The 18,066-nt window shown below is 48.7% G+C and overlaps 1 protein-coding gene across 1 annotated transcript in view; it reads right to left on the reverse strand.

The window, feature by feature from the left end:
* LOC147703529 (dnaJ homolog subfamily A member 4-like) overlaps positions 1-16,895 on the reverse strand; it is a 104,326-nt gene extending 87,431 nt beyond the window's left edge. Inside the window, exon 1 of the mRNA XM_086931900.1 lies at positions 16,832-16,895. The gene's annotated coding sequence lies outside the window, so the exon portion shown is untranslated. The remainder of the gene's footprint in view (positions 1-16,831) is intronic.
* Positions 16,896-18,066: the final 1,171 nt, after the last annotated feature.

Raw genomic sequence — 18,066 nt, forward strand, 5'->3', positions numbered from 1 at the left:
AAACCCTTTGTCCAAGCTCTCCTCGCTGGAAGGACTCCCAGCAGCAGGAGGTCAGACTCGTGTCTGTGGTGGCAGCATCCATTTTGTGGAGCTGAGGCTTTAGTTAACTTTAACCGGGGTTCACAGTTACGTACATGTCGTGTCCCTCTAGAAGGGCGGAATGCTAACCTCGTGGCCAGGGTTGGTGAGAGGGCAGCATCCCGATTCGTATGACACCTTACTCGACATGTCTTGATAACGCGACACCGAAGTTACCGATGTGGTACGTGTTATCATGGAACAGCCATTGGGTCTTGATTCCGCAAGCTGCAACCGGGCTCGGCTCGGGCCAGAACCTAGTTCACACGAGCCCACGCACTCTGCCTTCAGGATTGTCAAGGCCTGCCACAGGAGTGACTGATAGGAACTCGGGTGTCCATTGTATGGTTAGATATAGGGCTACTATATCTAAAGCAAAGTGTGATTACACGACTTCGCCCCAGCTGTCATGCAGCCAGTTGTGTCAAATTTAGGAGGCCAGCCAGGGGTGGCATAATACATGCTGCAGCCCCTGGCGGCCCTGGGTACACCTATGCCCTGAGTTACAGGGTCTGATAAGGTGGCCCAGTACCAATTGGTAAATGCACCTAGGGTACATGTCGTAATTTAGAAAGAGAACAGCCAGGCTGTGGGTCTGATTAGCAGGCCCACAGCCAGAGAAAGTCGTAAACCAGTGAAACAAAAGCAAAAAATCTGGGTGATCATAGGATTGCAGACCCTACTCTCCTACATGACCCCCCCCCAAACGTCGGAACGATAAGCTAACCTTGACCAGGTGAGTCTTCTTGTTCTAAGTGGAAATATCTGGAGAGCCCATCGGCATTGCCATGATCAGTACCAGGTCAATGTTCCACTGTAAAGTCCATCCCCTGTAGGGAAATGGACCACCTTAGCAGTTTGGGGTTTTCACCCTTCATCTGATTTAGCCACAAGAGGGGCTTATGGTCGGTCTGAATCTTGAAGTGAGTGCCAAACAAGTATGGCCTCAGCTTCTTCAGGGCCCAAACCACAGCAAAGGCCTCCCTCTCAATAGCTGACCAATTCTTCTCTCTAGGGGTCAGCCTTCTGCTTATAAAAGCAATGGGCTGGTCTTGACCATCAAAATTCAGTTGAGAAAGAACAGCTCCCACACCCAACTCAGAAGCATCTGTTTGGACAATGAATGGTTTGGAGTAGTCCGGACTCTTGAGGATAGGCGCCGTGCACATGGCCTGCTTTAGGTCATCGAATGCTTTTTGACAGCTCGCTGTCCACTGAACCTTTTTTGGCATTTTCTTGCTTGTCAGTTCATTTAATGGTGTCACCATTGAACCATAGTTCCTGACAAACTTCCGGTAGTATCCAGTCAGGCCCAAGAAAGCTCGAACCTGAGTCTGGGTGGTTGGAGGAGCCCAGTCCCTGATTGACTGTATCTTGCTCTCCAGTGGCTGAACCTGGCCTCCACCTACAAGGTGGCCCAGGTATACAACCTGTGTCTACCCTATCTGGCACTTGGTGGCCTTGATAGTGAGGCCTGCCGCTTGCAGAGCCTCTAACACTTTCCGCAGGTGGACCAGGTGATCCTCCCAGGTGGAGCTAAAGACAGCAATATCGTCAAGATACGCCGCGCAGAAGTCATCCAGCCCAGTAAGGACTTGATTCACCAACCGTTGGAAGGTGGCAGGTGCATTTTTCAGACCAAAGGGCATCACCACGAACTGATAATGCCCACCAGGGGTTGAAAATGCGGTTTTAGGCTTGGCGTCCTCAGCTAACCTGATTTGCCAATACCCAGCTGTTAGGTCAAACGTACTTAAGTAGTTGGCCGAAGCCAATCTATCGATAAGCTCGTCTGCCCTTGGTATTGGGTGGGCGTCAGTCTTAGTGACTGCATTGAGACCCCGGTAGTCTACGCAGAACCTCATCTCTTTCTTACCGCCCGGGGTGTGAGGTTTCGGCACTAGAACTACGGGACTAGCCCAAGGGCTGTCCGAGGGTTCAATGACTCCCAGCTCCAACATTTTCTGCACTTCACTCTTGATGCAGTCTCTAACGTGATCAGGCTGCCGGTAGATTTTACTCTTAACGGGCAAACTGTCACCAGTGTCGACCTCATGGGTGCACCAATTGGTCTGACTGGGTGTTAGAGAAAACATATGTCTGAACGACTGAAGAACCTGTTTACAGTCGCTCTGTTGATGTTCGGAGAGGCTGCCACAAAAGACAACACCATCTACCGATCCATCGTCAGGATTCTGAGTGAGCAGGTCGGGGAGAGGGTCACTCTCCTCTTCCTGTCCCTCATCTAGGGCCATGAGCAAACTCATGTCCTTCCTGTCGACATATGCCTTGAGCCTGTTGACATGAAGCACCCTGTGGGGGCTCCGGGGAGTTCCCAGGTCGACCAGGTAGGTGACCTCTCCCTTTTTCTCCAGGATGGTGTAGGGCCCGGACCATTTGTCCTTGAGTGCTGCTGGGGCCACTGGCTCCAACACCCACACCTTCTGTCCGGGCTGATAAACAGTCAAGACAGCCTTTTGGTCATGCCAAGCTTTTTGGAGTTCTTGGCTGGCCTTAAGGTTTTCAGATGCCTTCTCCATGTATTCAGCCATCCGCGAGCGGAGGCCAAGCACATAGTCCACTATGTTGGCTGCAGGCTTTTTGAGAGGTCTCTCCTATCCTTCCTTCACCAAACACAGGGGTCCCCTTACAGGATGTCCGTACAAAAGTTCAAAAGGGCTGTAGCCAACCCCCTTCTGCGGGACTTCTCTGTAGGCGAACAAGAGGCAGGGGATCAGGACGTCCCATCTACGCTGAAGCTTTTCTGGTAGTCCATGAATCATCCCTTTCAGGGTCCTGTTGAATCTCTCAACAAGCCCATTGCATTGTGGATGATAGGGTGTAGTGAACTTGTAGTTGACACCACATTCCTTCCACATAGCAGTTAAGTAGCTCAACATAAAGTTTGCACCTCTGTCGGAGACGACCTCCTTAGGGAAGCCCACTCTGGAGAAGACTCCAACTAGGGCTCTTGCCACAACAGGTGCTGTAGTGGTCCTAAGGGGAATAGCTTCAGGATACCTGGTGGCATGATCCACTACCACCAGTATAAACTTGTGCCCTGATGCTGTTGGTGGTTCCATGGGACCGACGATGTCGATCCCCACCCGTTCAAAGGGCACCCCCACCACTGGCATTGGTATAAGGGGGGCCTTTGTCGTGCCACCTGACTTACCACTGGCTTGGCAAGTGACACAGGAGCAGCAAAACTCCTTGGTATCTTCGTTCATATGAGGCCAGTGAAAGTGTGAGACAAGCCTGTCCCACGTTTTCGTCTGGCCTAAGTGACCTGCTAAGGGAATCTCGTGGGCCAAGGTAAGTAGGAAACCACGCTGAGACAAGGGTACAACCAGCCTCCTGGTCATGCCAGGCTTGGGGTCTCTTGACTCAGTGTACAGGAGTCCATCTTCCCAGTATACCTTGTGGGTACCTGTGGCGTTCCCAGCAGCCTCAGCAGCAGCCTGCTGTCTGAGGGGTTCAAGAGAAGGGCAGTCTAACTGGTCCTTCCCCAGGTCTTCCCTTGAGGGTCCCCCAGAACCCAAGAATTCAACTTGATCAAGTTCGAACTCCCTAGGCTCAGTTTCCCTCAATTCCTGCAGGTCAGCCTCCTCTGAGACTTGATCCACGACCTGGGGCAAGGGGGAAGGCGCAGCCTTAACCCTACCGCTCTTTTTCTTGGGAGGTGTCTGGTCCGTTGTTCCAGGATCCAGCACCTGTTCAGTGGGGCATTTCCTGACCTGTGACCTGGTCACAGCGAACACATGTGCTGGCAAGCCTAACATTTCCATGTGAGTCCGGTGCTCCACTTCTGACCATTGTGATGACTCCAAATCATTGCCCAACAAACAATCCACTGGGAGGTCTGAACTAACTACAACCTTCTTTTGGCCAGTTACCCCTCCCCAGGAGAAAGCTACAATTGCCATACTGTGATTGGTAGTGACATTGCTTGCATTGGTCACCAGGAACTCCGTACCTGGCATGATCTGTCCAGGGTCCACAAAGTTAGGCGTCACCATGGTGACGCTGGCACAAGTGTCCCTATAGGCCTGAGCCATCTTTCCATTTATGAAAGGCGTCTGTCGGTATTTGCCCAAAGTATTGGGACTTACGTCGGGGGACACGTCCACGTCCCCTGTACTGACAAGGACAGCCTGAGTGAGTGTGCCAACTAAGTTGTCACGCCCCTCAGAACCCAGGGTTAACCCTACTAAACCCTTGGGAGGCGCACTACCACTGCTGACTGTACTAGGGGGCACAGGTGCCTTAGGGGCTGCAGTGGCAGGAGTCTGCCCTCCTCCTTTCTTGGTGCACTCACTAAACCAGTGAGATTTACTTTTACAGTACTGGCACCATCTTTTGGATTGGCCTTCTTTCTTCTTTTGGGGAGCCTGACCCCCACCCTCTTTGGGTTGTTGGGGACCTGTCGAAGACTTCTGGTCATTTTGTTCCCCCTTAGAATCTTTACCCTTCTGGTCTGCTTTCTTCTGACCACCTTGATTCTGGCCCTGGTTCTGTTTAACTCTTGTACGAACCCATCTGTCTGCCTTCTTTCCCAATTCTTGGGGAGAGGTCAGATCCGAGTCGACACGATGCTGATGCAACAACTGGTTCTGACAATTGTTTAAAATTTGTTCTCTCATCATCAAATTATACAATCCTGTGTAATCAGTAACCTTACTGCCCAGCAACCAGCCCTCAAAAGCCTTAGTGGCACAATCGACAAAGTCAGCCCAATCTTGAGACTGCATTTTCTGGGTATCCCTGAACAGCACCCTGTACTGCTCAGTGGTTAGGCCGAACCCTTCAACGAGTGTATTTTTCAAGACTTGGTAATCGTTAGCGTCCTCCACCCTTGTGGTGAGGAGCTTGTCTCTTCCTTTTCCTTCAAAGGAGAGCCACAAGATAGCTGCCCACTGACTCTGGGGAACACCCTGCACAGTGCAGGCCCTCTCCAAAGCAGTTATCCATTTGTGGATGTCGTCCCCTTGTTTAAAGGGGGGCACTATCTTACCAAGGTGTTTCGTATCAAAACTCCTTTCCCTATTGCTAGGTACATTGCTGCCACCAGTGGGGACTACCCCACTTAACTGTTGCTCTCTAGCAAAGGCAAGCCTTTCTTTGGCCAGGGCAAGTTCTTCCCTTTCGATCCTCAGATTAGCTGCCCTTTCCTTAGCTTCGTACACTCTCCTCTGAGGGGACGTCATCCCTCTTTGAGAAGAGTTGTGAGAGCCATTGGTTCGAAGGGATCTGCCAGAGTCTCTTGACAGAGATCGGGCTCGTCCATTCCCAATGTTAAGCTGACCTGATAGCGGCCCCAGGGGTCCCCCAGTACCACTGTCATGTCTGCTTAAGTTGGACCTGCTTAGTCTAACGACTTCTACCTGTCCCTTATCTGCCTCATCCCCAGAGGGATCCTCATCCTCATCATCCTCCACATCTTCGTTCTCAGTTGCGAGGTGGATGAGGTCAGGATCGTCTCTGGTTCCCTCGAGGGGAGGCATGTCTCCTTCTGGATTAGAAGAGCTGGGAAGGGTCTCAGCTTTTCTGGCATCATAAGTCTCCAAGAGGCCAATCAGAAAGGACGTTGTGGGGTTAGACCCCTGCTTGATCTTCCTGGAGTGACACACTTGTCTTAACTCCTTGAAGCTCAGCACAGTATATCTCGAAGGGATGACCTGTGGAGGGTCAACTGACACAAGGGGAGACTCAGAGTTTCCTCCTTTGTCCGACATACTGTTTCTAGTGTGGTGTAAGTGATGCACCTACCTACACTATGTGTTTACCTACTGTTCCCTTGCTAAGAGTTGCAGCCAAGGTGTGCTAAGCCTTGAGGAGCTGCCACAGCTGGTTCAGTAGAACTCAGAGTATTCTAAGCTTTAGTTATATGTACTAACAGTACTTATGCGATCTTTTAACAAGATATTCTTAGGATACGTGTGGTAAAACAACAGCAAGCTCAAATCCCAACCGCTGCTCACCAATGTGAGAAGTTGGCCCGATATGCAACGTTCGCTATTCTAGCGACCGCTATGTATCGTTCCAACGACCCTTATGGTGTTTGGTTGTAAGTCAACCTATAGACCAGCTATCCTAGTAGCGTGGATACGAGCAGTCTAAGGCTAAAGACTCGAGAGGGCGTGTTAAGCCAGCTGTTTACCACACATGTACCCCTTGAACACCCAGTGAAAGGACACCACACAAGTGTTATGAAAATAAACAGTATATTTATTAAGATTCACAACAGCCCTGGACTCTTTATGAGGACAGGGTACTAAGCACAAACCAAATCTCTTAGGAAAATACTTCAAGTGCACAATTAAAACAAGTGTCCGAGGACACGGAAAGTTTAAGGTCTCGGGCGGACCCGATAAGGCAAGTCGGAAGCGAGGGACTCGGGACCCTAGAGTAAAGAGGCTATGCAGGCACCGAAATGCCGAGTTACCTAGCCACGAGTGCTGCGGCTGCACAAGTCTTACAGGCGTCGGGGTCTTCGCTGACGAGCCAGGAGCCGGAAGAAAGGAGTTGCTGGCCGGCGACCAGTGCTGAATAGTTCGTAGAGATCCAAGCCTGGATCAGAGATTGATGATACCTGAAAGCAGAGGGGACCAAGTTCGTACTACTAGCCAGTAGTCAGAGGGTACCAGGAAGGCACCGGTTGGCCGTCACCTCGACCAGGTGAGTGGGCGACGCTAGGCTCTGCAGTCTCACGGACCAGGAGGCGTTGTCGGCGACCACGGTGGAGGTGCGAGCTGTCCCACGAAGGATGATGCTGTCGGCGTCGCTGGGCCCAGGATGGGGCAACAAGCCTTGGCAGATCTCAGGGCCTCGTGGTGGGCCTAAGATGGCGTCTTGAGTGGACCAGGAGGGCCCGGGGTGCTTCTCGCAAAGATGGAAGCAAGGGCCAGTCTGGAGCAACCAGACCAGCAGAGTTGATTGTCGGATGTCGTCACAGAAGGGCACAAGCCAGCGGCTAGTGACCAGACAACGTGCTGAGCAGCGAGCAGAAGGGCCCCACGCAGATCGTGGAGATGCTGGGAGACTGCACTTCGGTGCTGGAGCGGCTCAGGGTCGGGGCTTCTCGGACCCCAGAGCACTCACCAGAGAATTGCTTTGATGGTCGTGCTGGTTAAGAGCGTGCAGGTTCTGATGATGGCCGGTCCCTCGAGGTCTCGTCGCACCCACAGATCACAGCTGAGCTGATGACGTGGGTAGAGGTCAGAGGTGCCAGGGAAGCCGGTTCTCGTCGAGCTGGGCCGTCGGATTCCTTGAGGAAGGACTTACAGCAAACCGCAGAGTTCTTAGATGGTGCCCGCTGATGCAGGGTGACTACTCCTTAGCCACAAGGGAGAAATCTTGAGAAGAGTCTCGAAGTCCTTTCGTAGAAAGTATTCTTGATTCAAAGATGATCTAATTTGGAAGGGTCCCCGCTCCGATCTTTATCCTAAAGAAAGGGGTGGGTGCATGACTAGGTCCTGCCCTAAGGGTGGGACCAGGAAGGGGGGTAGTTACGCCCCTCTCCCCTGCCGGACTTTCCCCAGGCCAGGGCTGGCTCCCCTGGAACTGGTTCTGACCGGCAGATGCGTAGTGAGCACCGGGGTGCCACTCCGCAGTCACCTTCTCGCAAAAGCCCTACCTACCCAGAATACACAAACCCTGTCTGGGACGGTGCGAACACCGCCCTCGACAGGAAACCCTTTGTCCAAGCTCTCCTCGCTGGAAGGACTCCCAGCAGCAGGAGGTCAGACTCGTGTCTGTGGTGGCAGCATCCATTTTGTGGAGCTGAGGCTTTAGTTAACTTTAACCGGGGTTCACAGTTACGTACATGTCGTGTCCCTCTAGAAGGGCGGAATGCTAACCTCGTCGCCAGGGTTGGTGAGAGGGCAGCATCCCGATTCGTATGACACCTTACTCGACATGTCTTGATAACGCGACACCGAAGTTACCGATGTGGTACGCGTTATCATGGAACAGGCATTGGGTCTTGATTCCGCAAGCTGCAACCGGGCTCGGCTCGGGCCAGAACCTAGTTCACACGAGCCCACGCACTCTGCCTTCAGGATTGTCAAGGCCTGCCATAGGAGTGACTGATAGGAACTCGGGTGTCCATTGTATGGTTAGATATAGGGCTACTATATCTAAAGCAAAGTGTGAATACACGACTTCGCCCCAGCTGTCATGCAGCCAGTTGTGTCAAATTTAGGAGGCCAGCCAGGGGTGGCATAATACATGCTGCAGCCCCTGGCGGCCCTGGGTACACCTATGCCCTGAGTTACAGGGTCTGATAAGGTGGCCCAGTACCAATTGGTAAATGCACCTAGGGTACATGTCGTAATTTAGAAAGAGAACAGCCAGGCTGTGGGTCTGATTAGCAGGCCCACAGCCAGAGAAAGTCGTAAACCAGTGAAACAAAAGCAAAAAATCTGGGTGATCATAGGATTGCAGACCCTACTCTCCTACAACCTACCTCGGTCATCTTTTGTCTAAGGAGGGGCGTGCATTAACATCAGATCGAATTCAGGCGATTTTAGACACACCAGTCCCCCGCACTCAGAGAGATGTACGCGCTTTCATAGGACTAACGTCCTTTTGTAGACAATGGATTATGGGGTTTTCGCACATTATAAAACCTTTGTTAGCGTTACTGTTCAAAACTACACCAATGCCCCTTGAATGGACAGATGAATGTCAGAATGCTTTTTAACAACTGAGACAGGCCCTTTGCTCTGCACCCGTGTTAGGTACACCAGATTACACAAAGATTTTTACATTGTACGTGCACGAGAAAGATGGGTGCGTGCTATCAGTGTTAGTGCAAGCACACGGGGACAAGCAGAGGCCATGCGAGTACTTCTCAGCCATTCTTGATCCTGTAGCACGAGGGTTACCTGGGTGCTTTCGAGCAGTTGCAGCAACAGCGGTAGCTATACGACAGAGTGAGGGAATAGTTTTGTCGCATAAATTGTTGGTACTAGTTCCCCATGCGGTAGATGCCCTGTTAAATCAAACAACGACTCAATATCTTACGAGTGCACGTTTAACAGGATATGAGCTCACACTCCTGGCGCCACACATTACACTGAAAAGATGTGCTACCCTGAACCCTGCCACTTTATTGCCTTATCCGGTTGAAGAGGGCCAGGAGGAAAAACATCATGATTGTGTTTTTCTGACCGAGGAACAAACAAACAAAGGGTCGTGTCGACTTACAGGATATGCCACTTCCAGATGTGGATGGGGAACTGTGGGTTGATGGATCGTGTTTGAGGCTGCCAGATGGCACGACTTCTGCAGCATATGCGATCGCGACGCTTAAGACAGTGGTAGAAACAGCACTCCCCCATGTATGTAGCGAAGTCGCAGGCCGAGTGATGGCATGATGCTAGAGCGGAGATACTAGATATTCAAAAATCAGCGACGGAAGCAGAACTGGTGGCATGGGCAGCAGAAGGGGTACTGGATGACGAGGGTTGTTGGAGGAGTAAGGACATGGAGAGATGGAAATTGCCTGCAGCTTACTTGCAGGCGATGGTCCAGATGACACATGGGTTGGCACATGTGGGGGCTCTTGCAATCACTCGATTGTAAACACGAGTTTGGGAGCATCCTGAGATTGCCAATACTGCAAAGAGAGTAGTGCAGACCTGTTTAATATGTTTACAACACAATCCTGCAAAAGGGACGCATACTCCGAAAGGAGGGTTCGTGCCACCTTCCGCACCATTCGAGGTACTTCAAATGGATTACATCCAGCTTGAGCGTTGCAATAACCTTAAGTATGTCTTAGTGGTGGTGTGTGCTTTTAGCGAATGGGTTGAGGCCTTCCCCACGAAAGATAATACAGCTTTGACAACAGCAAAGGTTCTGCTCAAAGAGTACTTCCCTCGATTTGGAGTTTGCAAATTTTTGTGGAGCGATAATGGTCCTCATTTTGTTGGGAAAATTGTGGAGTACGTGCTAAAGGGACTGGGGATTCAGCAGAAGTTTCATGCTGTGTTCCACCCTCAGTCAGCAGGTCTTGTTGAGCGGTACAATGCTACATTGAAATTGAAACTGGCTAAGATTGTGGCGTCCACGTCATTGAAGTGGCCGGATGCCTTGCCGCTAGCATTACTCTCTCTTAGATCAGTGCCCCATTCTCGAACTGGCCTCACACCGTATGAAGTGGTGTTTGGTAGGCCTATGAATATATGGGGAGTTCCTAAGCCGCGATTGTTACATGATGTGCCTTGTATAATGATGAATGATTATTTGGCACGATTAACAAATGATTTGCTTTCTATTCACCAACAGGTTCGAGAAGCGCTCCCTGACAATTCCATTGGAGAGGCTCATAATCTCCGTCCTGGAGATTATGTCATGATTAAGTCGTTTGAGAGAGCGAACAGCTTGGAACCGAGGTGGCGTGGCCCCGAGCAAGTTCTCCTGGTGACTCGAACGGCTGTGCGAGTGACCAACAGAAAGCGGTGGGTGCATTCAACTCACTGCCGTCGCGTCTCTCCGGACCTGGTGAATCCTACTGTGTTGTCCGACTACAAAGAGATCTTGGACGAAGAAAAGAGCCCAGCTGTGACATCGGCCGAATCTGAGGGAGCCTTCTCGGACCACACTGTTTCTGGACGACAGCGCTACGATCTGCGGCCAAGATAGGAAGAAGATTTTTTAAGAAGATTTTTTTTGGGTGCGAGACTGGTTGGTTACCGCTCTGGGGTTTGTGAAACGGAAACCGGGAATCTCAAGGGGGGGGATCAGTTTTGCCAAGAGTTGTGACACCCGTCTTGACCCCGGAGAAGAAAACAACGGCTACCTTGGAGCTCAACACTAATTTTTTATTTTTGTAGTTGTATACTTGAGACATTGTGAACTCTTTGAACTATGGCGTCTTCTGCATCACGAGACAAGAGAATTCTTGATGCTATCTTGTTCGTACTGACAATTGTGGTGATAGCAGTGATAGCCTGGGTAGTAGAACTTGTGGTGCCTGTACGAGAACATTTGCTGCCGACTACCCCGGCTCCATCTGAACATTTTCATTTCACCTTACCCTATCATGAAGAACGGCACCGACAGACTTACTTGAACAATAGCTTCATTCAAATCTTGCATCATACTCACAATATGATGAACACTTCTAATTGTTGGGTGTGTGGGATGTTGCCTGGGCATCAGAAGAAAGGGGTCACACCGCTCATCCCACTCCTGTTTTCCCATAACGGTTCTTGCAATGCTTGGTATACTCTTCTATTCACTTTGCGCTGGCCAACAAAAGGGGGGGTGCTGTTCCGTTTAAATAAAATATGCTACCATGACCGGGATGGTTATCCACAGGCTGAAGGTACTCGGTTTGAATGGGAGGAGTACCGCCCCGATAATGTATCTGCACCACGGGTTTACAGTAACCAAAGGAACATTAATATGTCCAGTTCTCATGTCATAAATGTCATTGATACTAAGGCGGATTTGTGTATACGAAATAAAGGTACTATCCCGGTTGGAAAAAGTGAATGTAACACCACACTTACATTTGACAGTCCGAATGGTATATCATTTGTGGCATCCCGAAATACATATTTCATTTGTGGTAATAAAGGCTATCATCAGCTCCCGTTAGGATGGTTAGGTACATGTTATATCTCCTTTGTATTGCCCCCTGTATTCATTGCCCCACCAATGTACCATAATGATTATATCCTGTACCACGACTTTGTGTTAAATAGAGTTAGACGTGCTGTGGTCTTGGATGATATTGACCAGACCGATACTGCCTTACAACAATATGTAGATTTCAATTTGGGATTGTTTTCCTTTGTGGGGGCTGCTTTGAATAGTCGGAAAATACGACGACTGACTCGTGTTGTTGAGGCTGTAGCTAACGATACCGCTTTCGCATTGGGAAATATAACAGAAGAACTTCAAATATCCAGAATTGTTACGCTTCAGAACCGAATGGTTCTTGATGTGGTTCTAGCTGATCGGGGGGGGGGGCATGTAGAATTATCGGAAGTAGCTGTTGTGTATACGTGCCTGATAACTCACCATCTGTATATGATGCTATTTCCAAACTCCACAAAATTGCTGCTGAAATACACCCGGACAATGGTACATGAACCCTTTCGGGGTGGTTCTGGTCAATGCTTAGTACGTGGGGCTGGAAGCTACTGACGATTTTATGTATTATAGTTGGGATACTATTCTTTGTGTGTTTATGTATACAATGTGGCCCTGCATTATGTTCTATGTGTTTATCAGCCTGTATTCCATCTAGACGAGCTCTTGCCCAACAGGAATTGATGCTTCATAAAGAAGTAGCTCAAATAATGTCAATTGATATCGAAGATGAGTATCCCGACTACGTCCACTATGAGGTAGCTTCAGCTAAACGCTAAAAGGGTCGTCTGTCGTAATTTGACAATGGCCGGGTTAGCGCTTAGCTTTGCTACACGTTATTTCCCTTAACTTGGCCTTATTTGAAAACGCCATTTTGTATGCTACGGCGGCCATTTTAGGGAATGAGCGGCCTCGTGGTCAGCATGCCCTTTAGTACTTTGTCCGTGCTGCTGACCACTCGAGTTTGCCCAGCAACAGGCTATTTTTAGTAACGGTCAAGCCTGTACATGCGCAGTTCCCGCTGACCAGTCACCCCTCAGGAATGTTCCGCCAAAACTGACCAGTGGAGTTGTAACCCCTCCCATGAGTTGGCTGTGTTCCAAAAATGACCATATATGTACCTAAACTCTGTAACTTTGTACCGCCTACCTTTTTATTACCTGTAAATTGTATAAAAGAGGGACTCGCACCAACGTTCGGTGTGATACTTCTTGCATTGCCGAAGGGTGCTGTAGGAATGTACCACCACCCCATGGGGTCTTAATAAACTTGTCTTTTGTACTTTTCAGTTTCCGTGCCAACAGTTCTTTTGGTGTAAGTGGGTATTTCTGCGGAGCATGTAGGCCTTGGGAACCCAATACCACAAACAGGGCCATGATTTGAATGGTGCAGCAGTTGCAGAAGCACCAGGCACAAAAGTTGTCAGAACTCCTCTAAACACATACATTATATTACTATATTTGACTACTAAACATGCAGTCACAATTGCAGTTAATTGGCAGTTAAAAGGGACTTGATTTGAATGGTGCAGCAGGTGCAGTTGCACTGGGTCCAAAAGCTCTTGTGACTCCATTAAACCCAGATTATTGCTAAATTTTACTACTAAACAAGATAGTCACAAGTGCGTTTATCTAGCAGGTAACAGCAGTATGATTGAAAGGTCCAACAGGTGCAGTAGCACCAGTGCCAAAAGTTGTCATAACTACTCTAAACACTAAATATTGCTATATTTTACTACTAAACAGACAGTCACACATGCAGTTATCTTGCAGGCACTGGGGGCATGGTTTGAATGGTACAGCAGGTGCAGTGGCACCAGGCCCAAATGTTCTCAGAACTCCTCTAAACACATAATATTGCTACTTCATTAATTAGTTATATTATTTCTTCTCTTTCATTTCACTTTTCAAAATGTTGCTATTACTGAAAGTGCACTATACCTCTAGTAACAGCTCAATATATTGCCTTTATGTACATAAATAAGTCATAACACTTTAACAAACTTTCTGTAACTTATATTGTACAACTACTCAGCAAGCTATTTTACAACAAAAAACAGCTTATAATTAATAACTTAAGCAAAACTTAGCACATTTATCAATACTTGTTTTTTGCGTGTTTTCTTTTGTTGCATTTTCATATAGCGCGAACTTGACCGAAAGCTATTGGATGGAGCGTTTTACATGAGCACCAGTTACATTACACAAGGTCTCAATCATTTTTGTTAGGCACGGGAGATTAAGTGATTTGCCCAGAATCATAGGATGTTGAGCAAATGGCAAGACTTCAACCAGGTTTCCCAGCTCCAAAGCCAGCCGGCATGTTGCTTCCATCTTGGATCTGTATATTAACAAACTGTTTAATCCTGGACAAATCATGCCTTCCTGCCTCCGTCCAGTGATATTACTATATTTGAATACTTTGGCTTAATGGAAGAAAAGGGCATCTCCAGTAGGCCCCAAGCATGATTTTCTCAAACATTCATGGCAGTTTATGGGCATAGAGGCTGTTTTGCATCTGAATAGCTGGCCATGCTCCTGAAGCTGCTTTGTGCAAGGCACCTCCTGCATGCATTCCAACATATTCATAGTTGCCAGGGTTTCACGTTGCTTATGTGTAATATTTTCATAATTTCAGTGTAATTATGAGTGACATTTCAACCACTATGAGTGACACTTTCTCACGAGCAAAAGCAAACAATGAAAATGAGGGAAACGTACAAATAGCAGAAATAACACCAATTTGAGCAACTAGAAACTATAATAAGAGTCACACCATAGGTCACAGGCTTTATTATTTAAACAACCATTTTCACTGCAATAGGTGTTGCATTTGCGAGCGTTTAAGTATTGGCATTGAAAATGACAATGCCTTTTTTGTTGTTGTTTTTAACGCCAAGAGCTCAAACTCTCGCGAATTAGAGACCAGTATAATGGTGGCCATGCCCCTTTTTTTGTTTTTTAGACACTGCTCGCACGCTCAGGTTACCGTGAGCAGCGTCTAAACAAAGGGGCATGGTCACCATTATAGTGAAAGCGCGTATGGTGCTTTCACCTAAAGTTTATTAAAAAAAGTATATTCATAAACTTTGTAGCGCGGCCGCTAAAGTGAAAGTGGCTGGCGCTGGAAAATAATTAAATAGGCGCGGCCACTAAAGTGAATGCGGACCGCGCTGTAAATTAAATAATTAAATAAGCGCAGCAGCTATAAAGCGGAGAGTGCTGTAATTTGAATAAAATATATTGCATTTGAAAACAAAGTGGGCAGGTGCTCCGATGCACTGGGTGGAATAGAGGAATATCATTAAAGAAAATAGTGCTCACAAACTTATAAAGCAAACTGTGTAACAACCGAAGTTAAAGGTCCAGTCCTCGTGAGAGGTTACAAGTGAAGACAAGGCAGTACTAAGGAGGGAATAAAAGCCTATTTATGAATCAGAAGCCAGACTTTATGAAGAACAATGACATAAGCCAATGACCAATAAGGGTGGAGAGTGGTAGGGGCTTCAATAGCATACTCCAGTACAGCATGCCTCACAGGGCGAGCAGCGCATGCGCGCTGCCCTTAGGCTTGACCTAAGAAACAATTTGGTGGCCATCCTAAGGTCAGGCTTGCACTTGTGGCCTAAGAAAAACATTTTTAAAAAGCCTACTGAAGTAAAAAACACAAATACAAGAGTTGCTTTCTGTATAGTATATAGGCATGAGATAAAGAAATGAACGTGTGAGGACCAAGTAAAATTTTCAACTATTACATGCATTTGTAGCACTGTAGCGCCAAGACACCTCCAGGCATTTGTGTGCTTAATAAATATTATCAAAATTAATGTAAGCACTTTATGGGGGACAAAATGACACACCTACCAGACAATAGCATAAGGTGAAAGAGTATTAATCGGCTAGGAGACAAAACTCATTCTATATTTTAAGTAATTGGCAAGAACACATTAATAGATTACCAGGCCAGACCTAAAAATTGGATATTTCATGACGAGTCCATTAGCCGGTGCATCTTAAAGACCAGCTACGCTAAAGGTAAACTGGCCACTAGAGGTGGGCAAGTGGTTGAAAGCTGGAGCCACACTGGACACTGAAGCTCGAGGTCCTGTTAAAACCGCAAGCTCATAACGAGCCGAGCTTTCATGTGGCTTCTACCTACCACCCTCGCTTAACCCTCATGCACAAATATGTAAAAAGAAAGAATTAACCTTTGCGGTAAAAGGAGAGGCCCATAGACACCCATTTATAGTGCCTGATTTGTACTAAATGAAACCAGAAAACCAGCATTAATTGTGGCTTCCCTGCTTAATCAAATTGTGTGATCTTCGGCAAATATATTGTTTTACTTAGCCTACTTTTTCTTCACTGTCGTATATGAAAGCATCATCATTTTCATGCATGTTCAGAATACAAGCTGTACAAAACCTATTGTGTTTAATAGGCTGTCATGTTGCTCTATGTTTAAGAATTTGTGCCACACACAGGGTTTCATGTGACAACTGTCTTGCCTGGTAGTTCACTAATGGCACTGTGACCAGGATAAGGGTGAGGGAAGAATGGTTTTATGCTCATGTTTAAAAACTATTACTTTTAACAATGACTTTTTCTCTGGACAGTGATAAAATGTGACGTATTAAAGTCGAAACATCCACATTTTCAGTAAATACACTTTTTGAACTTTGAGAGCCGGCCAGACCCTTAGCTCGGCTCGCCCTTTTACATTTGCTGTCTCGCCTACCTCTACTGGTCATGTACATGGGTCCAGCAGTCTCGCCTCTCATGGCCTGTCCTCTGGGGGTGGTGGGGGTCGGGGTGCTGCCTTTTTTCCAGGGAAGGTTGTTTCCCCGCTGCCCTACCCCTGCTCACAGGTCCCCAGCGTGGCGCTGCCAGGCTGCGACAGCAACATTACACCTCCTTGGCCCCGTTACATATAAAATGAGAGACAACTTCCCTCCTATGGGGTGGGGGGGCAGTCCACAAGTGCTGCATGCGGGCAGGTGATGTGGGCTTACCTCGTTTCCTCGACTTCCTATGGCTGTAGAGCCAAGAAGCCAGAGAGGCACGCAAGTACAGGAACGAGAACCCATCTCTGAAAGAAAGGGTGAAGGGGAGCTTTTACAACTGTTTGGTGGCATGACTGGACCTACCTGGGTCTTGCTGGAAGTTTGTTAGCCTCGCCATTGCCTGTGTCTTCCCCTCGCCGCCGCTGCACTTGGGACCTGTGTGCAGCCGCTGTGTAGGGGAAAACTACACTTCCCAGCATCCTCGGCACCAGGAAGCCGATCAGGGCCACGCCCACAACGTGCCTGAAGGCGCTTAAAACTTCGAGAGTTTTCCGGTGGAGCGGGCAGCTTTTACAACTGTTTGGTGGCATGACTGGACCTACCTGGGTCTTGCTGGAAGTTTGTTAGCCTCGCCATTGCCTGTGTCTTCCCCTCGCCGCCGCTGCACTTGGGACCTGTGCGCGGCCACTGTGTAGGGGAAAACTACACTTCCCAGCATCCTCAGGGCCACGCCCACAACGCGCCTGGAGGCGCTTAAAACTCCGAGAGTTTTCCGGTGGAGCGGGGAGCTTTTACAACTGTTTGGTGGCATTACTGGACCTACCTGGGTCTTGCTGGAAGTTTGTTAGCCTCGCCATTTCCTGTGTCTTCCCCTGGCCGCCGCTGCACTTGGGACCTGTGCGCGGCCGCTCTGTAGGGGAAAACTACACTTCCCAGCATCCTCAGCACCAGGAAGCAGATCAGGGCCACGCCCACAACGCGCCTGGAGGGGCTTAAAACTCCGAGAGTTTTCCGGTGGAGCGGGGAGCTTTTACAACTGTTTGGTGGCATGACTGGACCTACCTGGGTCTTGCTGGAAGTTTGTTAGCCTCGCCATTGCCTGTGTCTTCCCCTCGCCGCAGCTGGACTTGGGACCTGTGTGCGGCCGCTGTGTAGGGGAAAACTACACTTCCCAGCATCCTCCGCACCAGGAAGCCGATCAGGGCCACGCCCACAACGCGCCTGGAGGCGCTTAAAACTCCGAGAGTTCTCCCACGTCACGGGACACGCGCGGGCGGTGCAAGGCTAAGCCCGGGACAAGGGTGGGACCGTTTGTGGCCATTAGTGGCCGGATGAGGCCGGGCTGGGCCTCCCCTCTTGGGTTTGTGCACTTGTGCCCCCCTAGATTGTAATCTGGTCCCTCATGCGATTGCTTTCTGATGCAGTAAGACTTAAAGCCACACAGCATTTATTGTGTAAAGACTGTTATCCTCTAGTGTTTTTCATTGAGGTGCATTTTGTGTGGTATCTGCTAGTAGCAGTCGATGATATAGCATTTGTGTATATATTTCTATCTGTTTTTCTATTCCCTTACTCATAGTGGTAAAAATGGGGAAACG

Source organism: Lissotriton vulgaris, chromosome 7 (assembly GCF_964263255.1).
Source record: "Lissotriton vulgaris chromosome 7, aLisVul1.2, whole genome shotgun sequence".
Lineage (NCBI taxonomy): Eukaryota > Metazoa > Chordata > Amphibia > Caudata > Salamandridae > Lissotriton > Lissotriton vulgaris.